Source organism: Pongo abelii, chromosome 9 (genome assembly GCF_028885655.2).
Source record: "Pongo abelii isolate AG06213 chromosome 9, NHGRI_mPonAbe1-v2.0_pri, whole genome shotgun sequence".
Taxonomy (NCBI): Eukaryota; Metazoa; Chordata; class Mammalia; order Primates; family Hominidae; genus Pongo; species Pongo abelii.
In genome coordinates this window covers 117126317-117140785 of record NC_071994.2, presented here as the reverse complement: position 1 = coordinate 117140785, position 14469 = coordinate 117126317, and the positions used below count along the sequence as shown (strand labels likewise).

The 14469-nt window shown below is 47.4% G+C and overlaps 1 long non-coding RNA gene across 1 annotated transcript; it reads left to right on the top strand.

Moving 5' to 3' along the window:
- The first annotated feature begins 12035 nt into the window (after positions 1–12035).
- On the top strand, positions 12036–13959 carry LOC129048777 (uncharacterized). The gene is made up of 3 exons (XR_008511393.2): positions 12036–12180; positions 12266–12335; positions 13805–13959. It is a non-coding gene; the product is annotated as an uncharacterized LOC129048777 (long non-coding RNA).
- The last annotated feature ends 510 nt before the right edge of the window (positions 13960–14469 follow it).

Below are 14469 nucleotides of genomic sequence, written 5' to 3'. Positions count from 1 at the left end.
AAGGACAGTAGGACACTGAGTTGTGAGCAGAAAGGACGTGTGTATCTTTTTTTTTTTTCCGGAGATGGAGGCTCCCTTTGTCTCCCAGGCTAGAGTGCACTGGTGCAATCTGGGCTCACTGCAACTTCCACCTCTCGGGTTCAAGCGATACTTCTGCCTCAGCCTCCCTAGTAGCTGGGATTACAGGTGCACGCCACCATGCCCTGCTAATTTCTGTATTTTTAGTAGAGACGGGTTTCATCATATTGGCCAGGCTGGTCTCAAACTCCTGACCTCATGATCTGCCCACCTCAGCCTCCCAAAGTGCTGGGATTACAGGCATGAGTCACCGTGCCCAACATTCTTTTTTTTTTTTTTTTTTTTGAGACAGAGTCTCACTTGCTCTCTCACCTAGGCTGGATGCAGTGGTATGATCTAGGCTCACTGCAACCCCCACCTCCTGGGTTCAAGTGATTCTCCTACCTCAGCCTCCCAAGTAGCTAGAACTACAGGCGCTGCCACCACACCTGGCTAATTCTTGTATTTTTAGTAGAGATGGGGTTTCACCATGTTGGACAGGCTGGTCTCGAACTCCTAACCTTAAATGATCCACACCTACCTCAGCTTCCCAAAGTACTGGGATTACAGGCGTGAGTCACCACACCCAGCCACGTGTGTATCTTTCTGTGGCGTGGTGACTAGTGATGTTCGCAATGGAGGCTGCAGCGGCCTGGGTCTCAGGGCGAGGACATAAGATCAGAGCTGGGGCTGACCTCTGTGGGCACAGAGCTTGCTGTCGTAAGCCACAGAGATTTGGGGATCATATGTTACCACAGCAATAACCTAGCCTGTCCTAACATCATTCAAATGCCAGCTCTGCCACTTCCTAGCTACATGCCTTGGACAGGTCAGTCAGCCTCTCTGAAGGGAGGATGGATACTGTCACCTACCACAGAGTTTTGGGGAGGACTTAATGAGGTGATCTGAATAAGGTTCTTTTTTTTTTTTTTGATATGGAGTCTCGCTCTGTCACCCAGTCTGGAGTGCAGTGGCATGATCTCAGCTCATTGCAATCTCCGCCTCCCAGGTTCAAGTGATTCTCCTGCCTCAGCCTCCCGAGTAGCTGGAATTACAGGTGTCCACCACATGCCCAGCTAATTTTTGTATTTTTAGTAAAGATGGGGTTTCATCATGTTGGCCAGGCTTGTCTCGAACTCCTGACCTCAAGTGATCCACCTGGCCTCAGTCTCGCAAAGTGCTGGGATTACAGGCGTGAGCCACCGTGCTGACCTAGCCCAGCCCCATTTCTGACACCTCTCCCTTCCCCACTTCCCTTCCTGTTTACATTTCTTCAGCCTGGGCAGGGAGGCCCCCATGGGGGCCTCAGTATTCTAGCCCAAGGCAATGTGTGCATCTTCTCATCTGGAGCGGAGGCCTCTTCCCTAGCAGGGTATAACACTGCATGGGGATGATAACCCCTCACCTTTGCAGCTTCCACCCCAGGAGCCTCCACAGCTCCCTGGGGTGGGAGGGGCATGGGCTCTTATTCTCACCACTTTGCTTTTCAGAGGAAGCTACTAAAGCTGCTTGATGTTCAAGCAAATAATCCTAATACCAAATTCTGCTCTTTCACTCACTCATTGTGTGATGGTAGGCAGGTTTCTTAAGCTGGCTGAGCCTTAGTTTCTGTATTTGTAAATGTAACATACCATGGAAGATGGTCATGTGGGCTAAATTAGCTTCACCATGGAAAGTCCTCATACAATGCATGACACATACATGCTTCCCATTTCAGTAGCTATCAGTAATCATTATCATTGTCTTTAGTGTTATCTTGGGTATATTTTTATTTTCTCTCAGGCTCATCTGCAGAACAGGAGCTTTGCATGAGTTGGTCTAGATTCTCCTCCAACTTCAAGTTACTGCCTCAGACACACGTACACACACTCTCTGTCTGCTGCCCAAAGAGGCAGAGTAGGGGACCCCAGGCCTATAAACCCACAATGACAAGCTTGGGCTCTGCCTAGTGCCCTCTGTGTCAAGCTCAGGATGGCAGGGAGAGGGATGTGGTGGCTGAAGCGCAAGGGGGTAGGGTGTGATGGGAGGACAGGCTGCGTGGCAGAGGAGTCAACAGGCTCAGGGGGACCTAAGCGCCTGGAGTGCAGCCCCAGAGCCATCTCCTATAGCCTTGGAAGCAATGCCCTGTAAAACCTAATGGGTGTTTGAAATATCACCAGAAAGGGAAGATCAGGAAGATGGAGAGAGCTTTCATCCCTCCCAGGGACCAGGGCTGAGACACGGTGGCGGCAGGGAGAACAGGCCACTCAGCAGCCTGGGACCAGAATGAGAAGACAGAGCATCCAGTCTGCAAGACTGATGCCTCCTCCAAGCACTGGCACCTCTGGGAGGAAAGGGAAGGAGCAGTGGCAGCAGCACAGCCTCCCCTGTCGCCTGGGATTCTTTCCCCATCACTCTCCACCACCAGGGCTCTGGTAGGAGATGGCGGCCAGGCACTTCCCTCGCTGCAGCCCAGCTGGCTATGTTCCGGGGAAAATGGCATGGATGTTCCTTCAGCCTGAACTCTCCAGGCCTCTGCCCTGTGCCAGCCTTTGTGCTAGAAACTGGAGAAACAGAAGGATGACAACCGCATGGTCCCTCTGGTCTCAGGTCTACCTCCACCTGATGTCTTATGTTTCACGCTCCGGGAAAGGGAAGCATTTGGATGAACAAAAGGGCTGCATCTGTAGGAGGAGAGTCAGCTAAAGAAAGCTTCTCCCTCAGGAAGAGGGACTCACACAACTAAGGGCACCGGGCAGAGGGTCCCTTAAGGTACCATGACCATAACTCAGCAAGGAGGAGGGCCCGGAGGCTGGCCCAGGGCAGCAAGTGGGCTCTGGGAAACGGGGAGGCCACCTGATCACTGGTGCTGGCAGCCCAGTCTTGTTCTCCAGAAAAGAGGGTGTTCGCTGCAGGGGAAGGGGGCTGTGGAAGAGGCCCTCTTTGCCCTTCACTCACTCTCTCCTTGGACGGCACACGCAGAGCCATCTCTGCCTTCTGCCTGCAGCCTATAATTCAGCCGCCCAGCTGTGCTGAGTGCTTGACTGCTCTGATTGTGAGGCAGGGAGATTACCGAGTGCAGCACAGTGATTGGCAGGTGCCCCGTGGGCCCAGCTGTCCTGGCAGGAGGGGTGGGCTGCATGTAACGCTGGGCTGCCCCTAAACACCCAGCTCCTCAGGCCTCCCTGAGTCTGCGCTCTCACCTTTTACCTCCATCGTTCTTCCATCCCCGCTTCTCCAAAGACAATGTGCACATCACTCCCCTGAGAGAACACTTGGAAATCAGACTCAGATTCAGGAGGTCTGGGAGGATCTGAAATTCCGCATTTCTAACAAGTCTGCAGGCGATGCTAATGCTGCTGGTCCTGGACCCACACTCTGAGGAGCAAACCCGGCGAGTTTACAAAGCGCTTTCATATGTGATCTCCCTGGGCTCTCGTAACAGCCCTGTGGTAAGGTGGTGATGAAGAATTCCTATCCTTTCAATGCCTGAATGCAAGGCACTGCGCTCAGCACTTAATACATCTTATCTTTTCTTTTTTTTTAAATTATACTTTAAGTTTTAGGGTACATGTGCACAACGTGCAGGTTAGTTACATATGTTTACATGTGCCATGTTGGTGTGCTGCACCCATTAACTCATCATTTAACATTAGGTATATCTCCTAAAGCTATCCCTCCCCACTCCCCGAGAACTGAACAATAAATCTATCTTATTCTATTCTCTCAATACTTCAGCAAAACACCTCTTTCTAGGCCGGGTGCGGTGGCTCACGCCTGTAATCCCAGCATTTTGGGAGGCCGAGGCGGGCAGATTGCTTCAGGTCAGGAGTTTGAGACCAGCTTGACCAACAAGGTGAAATTCCGTCACTACTAAAAATACAAAAATTAGCCAGGCGTGATGGTGGGCGCCTGTAATCCCACCTACTCAGCAGGCTGAGGCCAGAGAATTGCTTGGACTCAGGACAAGTGGAGGTTGCAGTGAGCTGAGATTGCACCACTGCACTCCAGCCTGTGTGACAGAGTGAGACTGTCTCAAACAAATAAACAGACAAAACCCACCTGTTTCTAGAATTTCCAGATGGAAAAGAACTGAGATTCTAAGACAGTGAAGTAACTTGCCCGCAGTCACAAACCTAATGAGTGGTGGGGTTGGAAATGAAATTAATTTATTATAACATGAGCCCTTTCCTCTTACATATAAAGTTGGTAAATATGAGAGGCTTTTAAGAAGTAAAGCTCGGCAAGACGCGATGGCTCACCCCTGTAATTTCAGCACTTTGGGAGGCTGAGGCAGGTGGATCCCTTGAGTCCAGGAGTTTAAGACTAACCTGGACAACATAGTGAGACCCCCATCTCTACAAAAAATACAAAAATTAGCTGGGCATGGTGGTGCATGCCTGTAGTCCCGGTTACTTGGAAGACTGAGGTGGGAGGATCACTTGAGCCCAGAAGGTTGAGGTTGCAGTGAGCTGAGATTGTGCCACTGCACTCTAGCCTGGGTGACAGAGTGAGACCCTGTCTCTATTTAAAAGAAAGAGGTCAAGGGAGCACGTCTAGAGTCAGAGTGCACCTGTCCAAGAGCATGGAGTCTGAACCCAGGATGCTTAGATTTGAATCCTAGTTTGGTCACTTTCTAGCTCGGTAATCTTGGGCAATTTACCTAATCTGTCTGCGCCTCAGTCTTTTTTCAACTGTGAAATGGGAATGATAATACTAAGGTTATTATGAGGATTATACATATTATGAGATGTCATTATATATATATTTCATATATATAATTTTCATAACATCCCTAGTATTATCCATAACTCTATTTATCTATCCATCTATCTATCTATCTATCTATTTATCCACCTACCTATCTACCTACCTACCTCCCTACCTACCTACCTACTGAGAGAAATTCTAATGGTCTAGAATACTGCCACCCAAAGCATCAGCACACTGCTTGGCACATGGCAAGCTCTGATTATCCCTCACCTGATGTCACCTGTGGCTGACAGCACTAATTCATTACAGCATGCTTTCCCACAGAGCCCACTGGTGGCCCAAAAATCTGTCTCCAGACAATACTCCAGGCAGCTTCTGCCAAACCATCAGGTTTGCACTCAGAGGAAATCCATGTCAGCTTTAAGTAGCTGTGCTGTAATGGGACTTAAATGCATGTTTCTGACCCCCAAACATGTATTATTTTTACTACACCACTTCTGTTGGATTAAAAGCTCCTTCAAGGCCAGAAACTCTGAGTGTCCTATTCAAGGTGCTATTCTGGCACCTGGCAAGGCCCCTGACACAGAGCTGATGCTCAAGCTACTACTACCAAATGAGTGGGTGAGTGGATTAATGCAGGAATGAATATGTCTTGCCCAGGTATTGCTTTCCTCAAATATCTTTTCCTGCATGCTTGCCACAATATCCAACATTTTCACCTCTTGAGCCAGTCCTTTGAGTTCTGCTGCCCATTTCTGCTAACCCACCCAGAAAACCAGAAGAAAAGGATACGTCCTGACTGGAATCTCAGAGGGGCTGTATTAACCTTGTCTTTTATTTTTTATATTCTGATGTTTTGACATCTGGGGTCTTGCTGACCCTGGCAAGACTGCCCCTTCCAGGGATAGCCAATTCCTAGAGGTAGTAAACAACTCACCTACAAGCAAATTTTTCAAATACAAACCAATCCAGTGCCCACATCCCCAGTGACCTTTTTTGTCAGGTTGTCATACTCCAGGCCACTATCCACATGCCCTAATCATCTCAGAGCTGGATATCAGACAACTAGGGAGAGCCGCCATGCCCGAGTCCCCTGAAACGATTCACGCTAGCCCATCCTAAGCCTGCTTACCCTGCCTTACCTGCTCCTTCCCGCAGAAACAATTAAGGCTCTTCCTCACAGCGCCTCCCCACCCCCCCAACCCTGTAATCAACCTGGGTGTTTTCTGCTGTGCATGCCCCACTTCCCACGGTGAAGTGTGGCTCATGCTCCCCTGTTGGGAACTATGAGTAATAAACTATCTTTTCCAGCAATTGTCTCCTGATCTGTTGGCCTTGTCAATACCTCAAATTTTGTATTAGTATGATATATTTTAAAGCAAGGGCAGAGCCAAACAGGATCCCCTTCCATTAAGCCTAAAGTTTTATCTTTAATATGGAATCAACTTAAGTGTCCATCAATAGATGAATGCATAAAGAAAATGTGGTACATATATACAATGAAATATTATTCAGCTATAAAGAAAAATTAAATTGTTATTTGCAGCATGAATGGAACTGGAGATCATTATGATAAGTGAAATAAGCCAGGCACAGAAAGATAAGCATTGCATGTTCCCATTTATATGTGGGAGCTAAAAACAAAACAAAACAAAACAATTGAACTCATGGAGATAGAGAGCAGAATGATGGTTACCAGAGGCTGGGAAATGTAGTGGGGAGGGAGGGGGGATAAAGAGGAAATAGTTAATGGGTACAAAAGTCCAGTTAGATAGAAGGAATGAGATCTAGTGACCAGTAGCACAATAGGACAACTATAGTCAACAATAATTTATTGTACATTTCAAAATAACCAAAGAGTGAGGCTGGGCGCAGTGGCTCACACCTGTAATCCCAGCAGTTTGGGAGGCCGAGGTGGGTGGATCACTTGAGGTCAGGAGCTCGAGACCAGCCTGGCCAACATGGCGAAACCCTGTCTCTACTAAAAAATACAAAAATTAGCCGGACCTGCTGGTGTGTACCCATAATCCCAGCTACTCAGGAGTCTGAGGCAGGATAATCGCTTGAACCCAGGAGGCGAAGGTTGCAGTGAGCTGAGATCGTGTCACTGCACTCCAGCCTGGGCAACAGAGCAAGACTCTGTCTCAAAACAAACAAATAAAATCCAAAATAACCAGAGAGTGGAGTTGGAATGTTCCTAACACAAAAAAATGATAAATACTTGAGATGATGGATATTTCAGTTACCCTGATTTGATCATTATACATTGTATACTTGTATCAAAATATCATATGTACCCTATAAATATGTGCCCCAATAATTAAAAATAAAATATTTTTTAAAGTAAAGTTGTATCTTTAATGTTTTATTCTAAATTTTTGTTTCTTCACCAAAAAATATCAGTACGTATTTTCATAGGAAAGTAAATAATTCTCCTAACAACATACTGTTGAGTAAAACCAATGCTTTAGAAGAGAAATCATGTTCATTCTGGGGCTTTCAGTATACTTAGCACACTGCTGAGCCACGCTAGGGATAAATGTACCCCAGGTGGAAAATGTGGCATGAACTCATTTCACCAGTTTGTATTTCAGAACAGACTAATTTTAAATGACTGCATTTAAAAGGCTTTGGCACAGTGGAAGGATTTTGATCTCATTTGTGCACGGTGTCTGGGAAGGTAGATTTGGGAAGAACACAACAGTGAGACGTCCTTTGTGCAGTGTGCCGACATGGGTCCCTGGGTAGATATGGGTGGGAAAGAGGAAGGAATAGAGGAAACTTCAGCTATTGCACAACTTGGCCAAAGCCAGCCCCACGTGCAAAAGGGGCAGGTGGTGGGAAGAGACCGCAGGAGAACGGGACTGGGGTAGAGAAGGAGGCTCGTGTAAGGAAGAGCTGCAAGCCGAGACTGGGCAGGGACGTGGGGAGAAAACGAACTGCCAACAGCACCTGATTCCCCTGCTCTCAGCCTGGTGCTCTCCAAAGAGGATGAGCAGGGTGACCAGCAGCTGGCTGTCCACATGCAGCCTGAGTAACCAGTGACACTGAGGAGGGATGACCATCCCGCTAGACTTACATACACCCCAGGCCTTCAAAGCCCAGCAAAGGCTGTGGGAGAGGTACAGAGGTGAGGTAAAGGGGGAGCAAGGGTCTCCCTCTCACTCAGATCTGGAGTCTTGCCTGACACAGAGGCCGCCCGCAGCCCAGCAGTTCCTTCCACCCCTGCAGAAAACCTTGCTGCAATTCCTGCTTTATGGCCTCTGCCAAATGAAGCACAAACTTAACTACATCACCTCCCCGACAGGATGGGGGAGGGGGCTGGGGGCGGCGTGCTGGGCTTCTTCAGCCCCCTAATCTAATCACCGGCGTGGGTCATTTCAATTACGGACACCAGAGTGTGGTGGGGAGCGTGGCTGCTCATAAAAGCCTCCATGCTGTTGCTCAGCTAATTATGAAGCTCTTACTGTCTCCGCGGGTAAATAACTCAGGACTGAGCAGTTCCGGCTGCTGAGATGGAGTCTGATCCAGGGAACAGGACAAGGTAGGCTAAGCTCGACAGAGTGATGGCTGAGGTGGAGCCCAGGGTCACAGAGGGGGTTGCAAGGAAGGAAGCCCAGCCTTCCTGAAGGGCTGTCTGCCCTGAGGAGACAATCCACCATGCAGGAATTGATTGGTGGATTTTACCTTAAAACTCAAGCTCTGAAGTTTCCTAGAAGCCTCAGGGCCACAGGGCAGGATAAAATTTAGACTCCACCCACTTCTACTAACCTTGCCTTAATATGTGTAATTAGATCTCTGAGAAGTGAGAGCATCTGGGGAAGCCTTGAGGCTGAGCTGAGAGGAGGATGCATTTCAGCAACGGCACTTTCACTCTGGTTCCACTCATGGCCACTGTTTCATTTGCTTCCCGGTTCTGGCTCATCCAGGCTGGGAACTCAGACCACAGGAGACGTGCTGTGTCACAGTGGTTTAAAAGGTGAAAAACTCAGCTTCCTTTATCATGGCAGCTCCCGCTCCTCTAGGACAACTGCAAAAGGTGTGGCGGGTACCTTGGGAGGAAAGGGAGACCCTCTGCCACCTGATTACTGGCAATACTCAAGGCTGCAGAGGCTCAGGGAGGTCATCAGAGCAGCACTCAGAAGTCATCTTGTAATATAGTTGCGGCCAGGCGTAGTGGCTCATGCCTGTAATCCCAGCACTTTGGGAGGCTGAGGCAGGAGGATCACCTGAGGTCAGAAGTTCGAGACCAGCCTGGTCAACATGGTGAAACCCCGTCTCTACAGAAAATACAAAAATTAGCCAAGTGTGGTGGCGTATGCCTGTAGTCTCAACTACTCATGAGGCTGAGACACAAGAATCACTTGAACCCAGGAGGTGGAGGCTGCAGTGAGCCAAGATCGCACCACCGCACTCCAACCTGGGCAACAGAGTGAGACTCTGTCTCAAAAAAAAAAACAAAAAAAAGAAAGAAATATAATTGAGAGAGCCAAGTACAAAGGGGGAAGATCCCTGGATAACCCCTGACCAGCCTGCATACTGGGAGAACAGGGTAGAGCCATGGAAAGTTCGTGCCCTTTGCCGGGAGGAGGATCCTGGCCTCTCTCTCCTGTTCTGGGATGTGGTAACTAGGAATTCAATTTGTGAGGTGGGAAAACTGGCTAGCAGACTCTCGCTTTGCTGAGCGTCGCTATTTCCTTTTTTTTTTTTCTTTTTGCCCAGTAAATTGCATTTTTCTTACCCTTCAAAGTGTCTGCAAGCCTAATTTTTCATGGCTGTATGACAAGGACTCTGTTTTTAGCTGTACTAAGGAGAAAGTTCTACAACATGATGAACTGGGGCCGCCTGGCTGGCCTGGGAGTTAACTAAGTCTTTGTTCTAGACATCAGTGAAGTCCCCAGAACTGGAGCTGTGATTTCTTGATGAGTGCTGAAACCACCTTGGATTCTGGGAAAGAGCAGATGGTAGGCGCGCTCACAGCTGGGAGAATCCCGTTTTTGCTCTATTCCTCAGTTTCCTTTCTCTATGAAACAGGAATCATGAAATGTATGAACATTTGGAGGGGCTGAGCTAAAGCTGCTCTGCAAATAAGGGCTGCTGGCACCCCATATTCCTCCCACCACAGAGGGACACTATTCCAGGAGGAGATCTGTAGTGCCATTTGTTCATGATGTTGTTGAAGAGTCAAACTGTAAAATATTGGAAGAGATTTATTCTGAGCCAAATATGCATGACCATGGCCAGTGACACAGCCCCTAGGAGACCCTGAGAACATGTGCCTAAGGTGGTCAGGGCACAGCTTGGTTTTGTACGTTTTAGGGAGACATGAGACATCAATCGAATACATTTAAGATACATATTGGTTCCGTCCAGAAAGGGGGGACAACTTAAAGCCAGTGGGGCAGGAGGTTTCAGATCCTAAGTAGATTTAAAATTTTTGTGATTGGCTATTGTTTAAAAGAGTTATTATCAATAGAAAGGAATGTCTGGATTATGGTAAGCGGTTGTGGAGACCAAAGTTTTATCATGCAGAGGAAGCTTCCAGGCAGCAGGCTTCAGAGAGAGTAGATTGTAAATGTTTCTTTTTTTTTTTTTTTTTTTTTTTTTTGAGACAGAGTCTCACTCTGTTGCCCAGGCTGGAGTACAGTGGTACCATCTCAGGTCACCGCAACCTCCACCTCCCAGGTTCAAGCAATCTTCCTGCCTCAGCCTCCCAAGTAGCTGGGATTACAGGTGCGCGCCGCCATGCGCAGCTAATTTTTGTACTTTTAGTAGAGATGGGGTTTCACTATGTTGGCCAGGCTGGTCTTGAATTCCTGACCTCAAGTGATCCACCCGCCTCGGCCTCCCAAAGTGCTAGGATTACAGACGTAAGCCACTGCGCCCAGCCAGATTGTAAATGTTTCTTATCAGACTTAAGATCTGTATTGATGTTAATTCTGGTGCTTGTCAACTTTTCCTGAATTCCGAAAGGGAGGAGGGCATCATGAGGCATTTTCGACCCCTGCTTCCCATCATGGCCTGAACCCCAGTCTTTGGGATGTCCTCACTGAAAGGATGGAGTCCATTCAGAAGGCTGGGGGCCCTTAGAATTTTATTTTTGGTTTACAATGTTATTGCTTCAGGATGCAGACCTGACTCTGGGGCTTTGAATGAGTTCTGGGCTGCAGTTGAAATTAAGGCCACTTGGCACTAGACAGAGAAGTGTACAGGGGACCAGTTTGGTGGCCAGGCTTCACTCTTAAAGGGCTGCTTGTTAGAGGCTGATGTAAAGAACCTGGGCAATGTCATCTGAGAATGGAACAAAGGTGAGCTTCATGTGAGATGGAATGGGAACTCCCTTTGGCAACCCTTGCCACACAAGTCTCTCTGTAAGGAGGCATGTGATGGCTTCAGCCCTTGGCCTTTGGATCCTATAATAGTGGAACAACTGCGGAAGTACCAGAGCCCACGACTGGATTCTGATAGAGGGAGCTGGAAATCGGATCCCACACCAAAAACTCAAGACTGGAGTCTATCTGTTGATAGCAAGCAGGTCTTATCTTTATTTTGTGATGCATTATTTACTTTTCTTTTTTTTTTAATTATACTTTAAGTTCTAGGGTATATGTGCACAACGTGCAGGTTTGTTACATATGTATACATGTGCCATGTTGGTGTGCGGCACCCATTAACTCCTCATTTAACATTAGGTATATCTCCTAATGCTATCCCTCCCCCTTCCCAAAGCACTTTAAACTTTTTTTTTTTTTTTTTTTTTTTTGAGGTGGAGTTTAGCTCTTGTTGCCCAGGCTGGAGTGCAATGGCGTGATCTCGGCACACTGCAACCTCCACCTCCTGGGTTCAAGCGATTCTCCTGCCTCGGCCTCCCGAGTAGCTGGGATTACAGGCATGTGCCACCATGCCTGGCTAATTTTGTATTTTTAGTAGAGACAGGGTTTCTCCATTTTGGTCAGGATTACCTCATGTAATCCGCCCACCTCAGCCTCCCAAAGTGCTGAGATTGTAGGCGTGAGCCACCGCACCCCATTATTTACTTTTCAAAGCATTGTTCAATACATTCTTTCATTTTGATCCTCATAACTCTGTGATAGGGGTAGAGCAAATATAAACAGCCCCAATTTCAAATAAGGTAAGTTGAAGTCTGAGAAGTTAAGCTCACGGAGGTCCCCTGGCTAGATAATGGCAGAGCCAGGACCATGATCATCAGGACTCCTGACTCTGACACTGGTGCTTTCTCTATGACATAGTTGGGAAGGAGAGACACCCCACAGTGAGGAGTTCACTGCAGGCCTTTTCCTCCTTTCCTCCTCTGTTAACTGGAGGAGGAAGTGGAGAAAGCCAGAATCGACATGGATGGGAAGCTAAGGTGACATCGGGACTGTGATGCCTAACTGAACACATCAAAGCAGAGGACGCCAGCAGTAGAAAGTAGGAAGTGAGGAAGGAAACAGGTGGAGGTTTGCATGGACACTTCCTGTTCACAAACTTCTTATGTTCCTCATTTCATTAACAGCAGCAGTGGAATTTCATGGACAATTGGCGCTGAGCACTAACTGGGAGGTAATGAGAGAGGGAGGATGCAGGTAAAGGCTCTTTGAATTTAAATTCTTTTTCTTCTGGGGGATGGAGGGGGGCAGATTTTTCTAAAGGCAATTTTAGTGCTGGAAAAAGTTACTAGCAAACAGCTTTTGGACTTTTGTGTCTTCTGCTGACAGCGTTAAGACTGATGACTATCACATAGCCCACTCTTTTCTACCCGTCGATCTTTAGATGATGGCACCAGATGAGAGCTAGAAGGATGCCCAGAGACTGGGGGTCTGACCTTGGATAGATTTTGCCTCTCAGACTTGGGAAAACACACTAGATACATGTCCACTATCAGCAGTGAGCTAGAATGAGTCTCCTGGCAATAGTTATTGCAGAATCACCATATGATATAAAACTCTGTATGGACCTGGGCATAGATGGGGCATTAAACGAGAAGGAGAAAATAGGGTAAGTATTCTAGGAGTGTGTTGTCTACATGACAAACCACAAACACACACACACACACACACAAGGGCATAAAGCATTCAAAGGGAGAAGGATATAAGGTAAGGTAAGACTAAAGGTAGAGATAAGTGGGGAGTCGGGGTGATTGGGTAAAAAGGCAGTGGGGAAGAAAGCTGTTTTGAGCAGGGCTCTAGGACAGAGTTGAAATACAGATTGGAGAAGCAACAGAAGAATATGTCAGATAGAAGTAGAAGCTTAGATGGAAATAAACCCTTTCCCGAAGAGGACGGCAAGTGGGTTGGCTTGGCTGAATTGAAGACTCTGTGATAGAAAACAATGGAAGAGGCAAATAAAGTTAAATACAAAAAGAAGGCCATTTTGTGGGGTGGTTGAATTCTAATCTTAGGATTCAGGTTATGAGGCCACAATACATATTTGGCCACTGGAGAGTATCAGCTGGAAGTTGATTAGTTACCCAAGTGCCAGGGTGACAAGGACTCTCCTGTTCTGGATGGGTGAGTGTGGACATAGATGGGAAGCTAAGGGGCCATCAGGACTGTGATGGTTAATTTTATGTGTCAACATAGCTAGACCATGGTACACAGATATTTAGTCAAACTTTATTCTATATGTCCGGGAAGGTAATTTTTAGATGAGATTAACACTTAAATCAGTAGACTTTGAGTAGAGCAGATTACTGGCTATAATATGAGTGGGCCTCATCCAATGAGTTGAAGGCCTTAATAGAAAAATACTCACCTTCCTGGAAGAAGAGGAAATTCTGCCACTTTTGGACTCAAACTGCAACTCTTCCCCAGGTCTCCAGCCTGCCCGCCTACTCTGCAGAATCTGGACTTGCTAAACCTCCAGAATCACTAGTGTTATGGGCTGAAATATGTCCCCTCTGTCTGCTGCCCACTCCCCAAAATTCATATGTTGACATCCCAACCCCTAGTACTCAGAATATGACTGTTTGAACATATGGCCTTGGAAAAGTGATTAAGGTTAAAAGAGGTCACTAGGATGGACCCTAAGCCAACAACACTGGTGCCCTTGTTAGATGAGAAAATCTGGACACAGACAGGAGCATGTGCAGAGGAAAGGTCATGTGAAAACAAAGCAAGAAGTCAGCAGCCTGCAAGCCAAGGAGAGGGCTCAGAAGAAAGCCACGCACCCTGTTTGCACCTTGATGTTAGGCTTCTAGCTTCCAGACTGGTGAGAAAATAAATCTCTCTTAAAGCTACTTAGTGAGTAGTATTTCCTAGCTGACTAGTTCAGGGACAGTGGATTATAACTTCCTTGAAGCAAAGGACCGTGAACTATGCCTGTCCTCCCACTCCATGCGTTGCCCCTTGTGTGTGGACTAAATGATGTGCTAGACTGGGCTTAGAAGCCTTGGCACCTGCTACTAAAATACAAAAAATTAGCTGGGTGTGGTGGCATGCACCTGTAGTCCCAGCTACTAGGGAGGCTGAGGCAGGGGAATTGCTTGAACCCGGGAGGTGGAGGTTGCAGTGAGCCAAGATTGCACCACTGCACTCCAATCTGGTGACAGAGCAAGACTCTGCCTCAAAAAAAAAAAAAAAAAAAAAAAAAAAAGAAGGCTTGGCACCTGGGTTCTCTCCAGTGGGGATGCACTGCTGAGGAGGCACAGGAAGAGGGTGGAGGCAGTGGACTTAGCTGGGAAGTGGTAACAAGAGCCTCAGGAGGTGAGGGATATGGCAG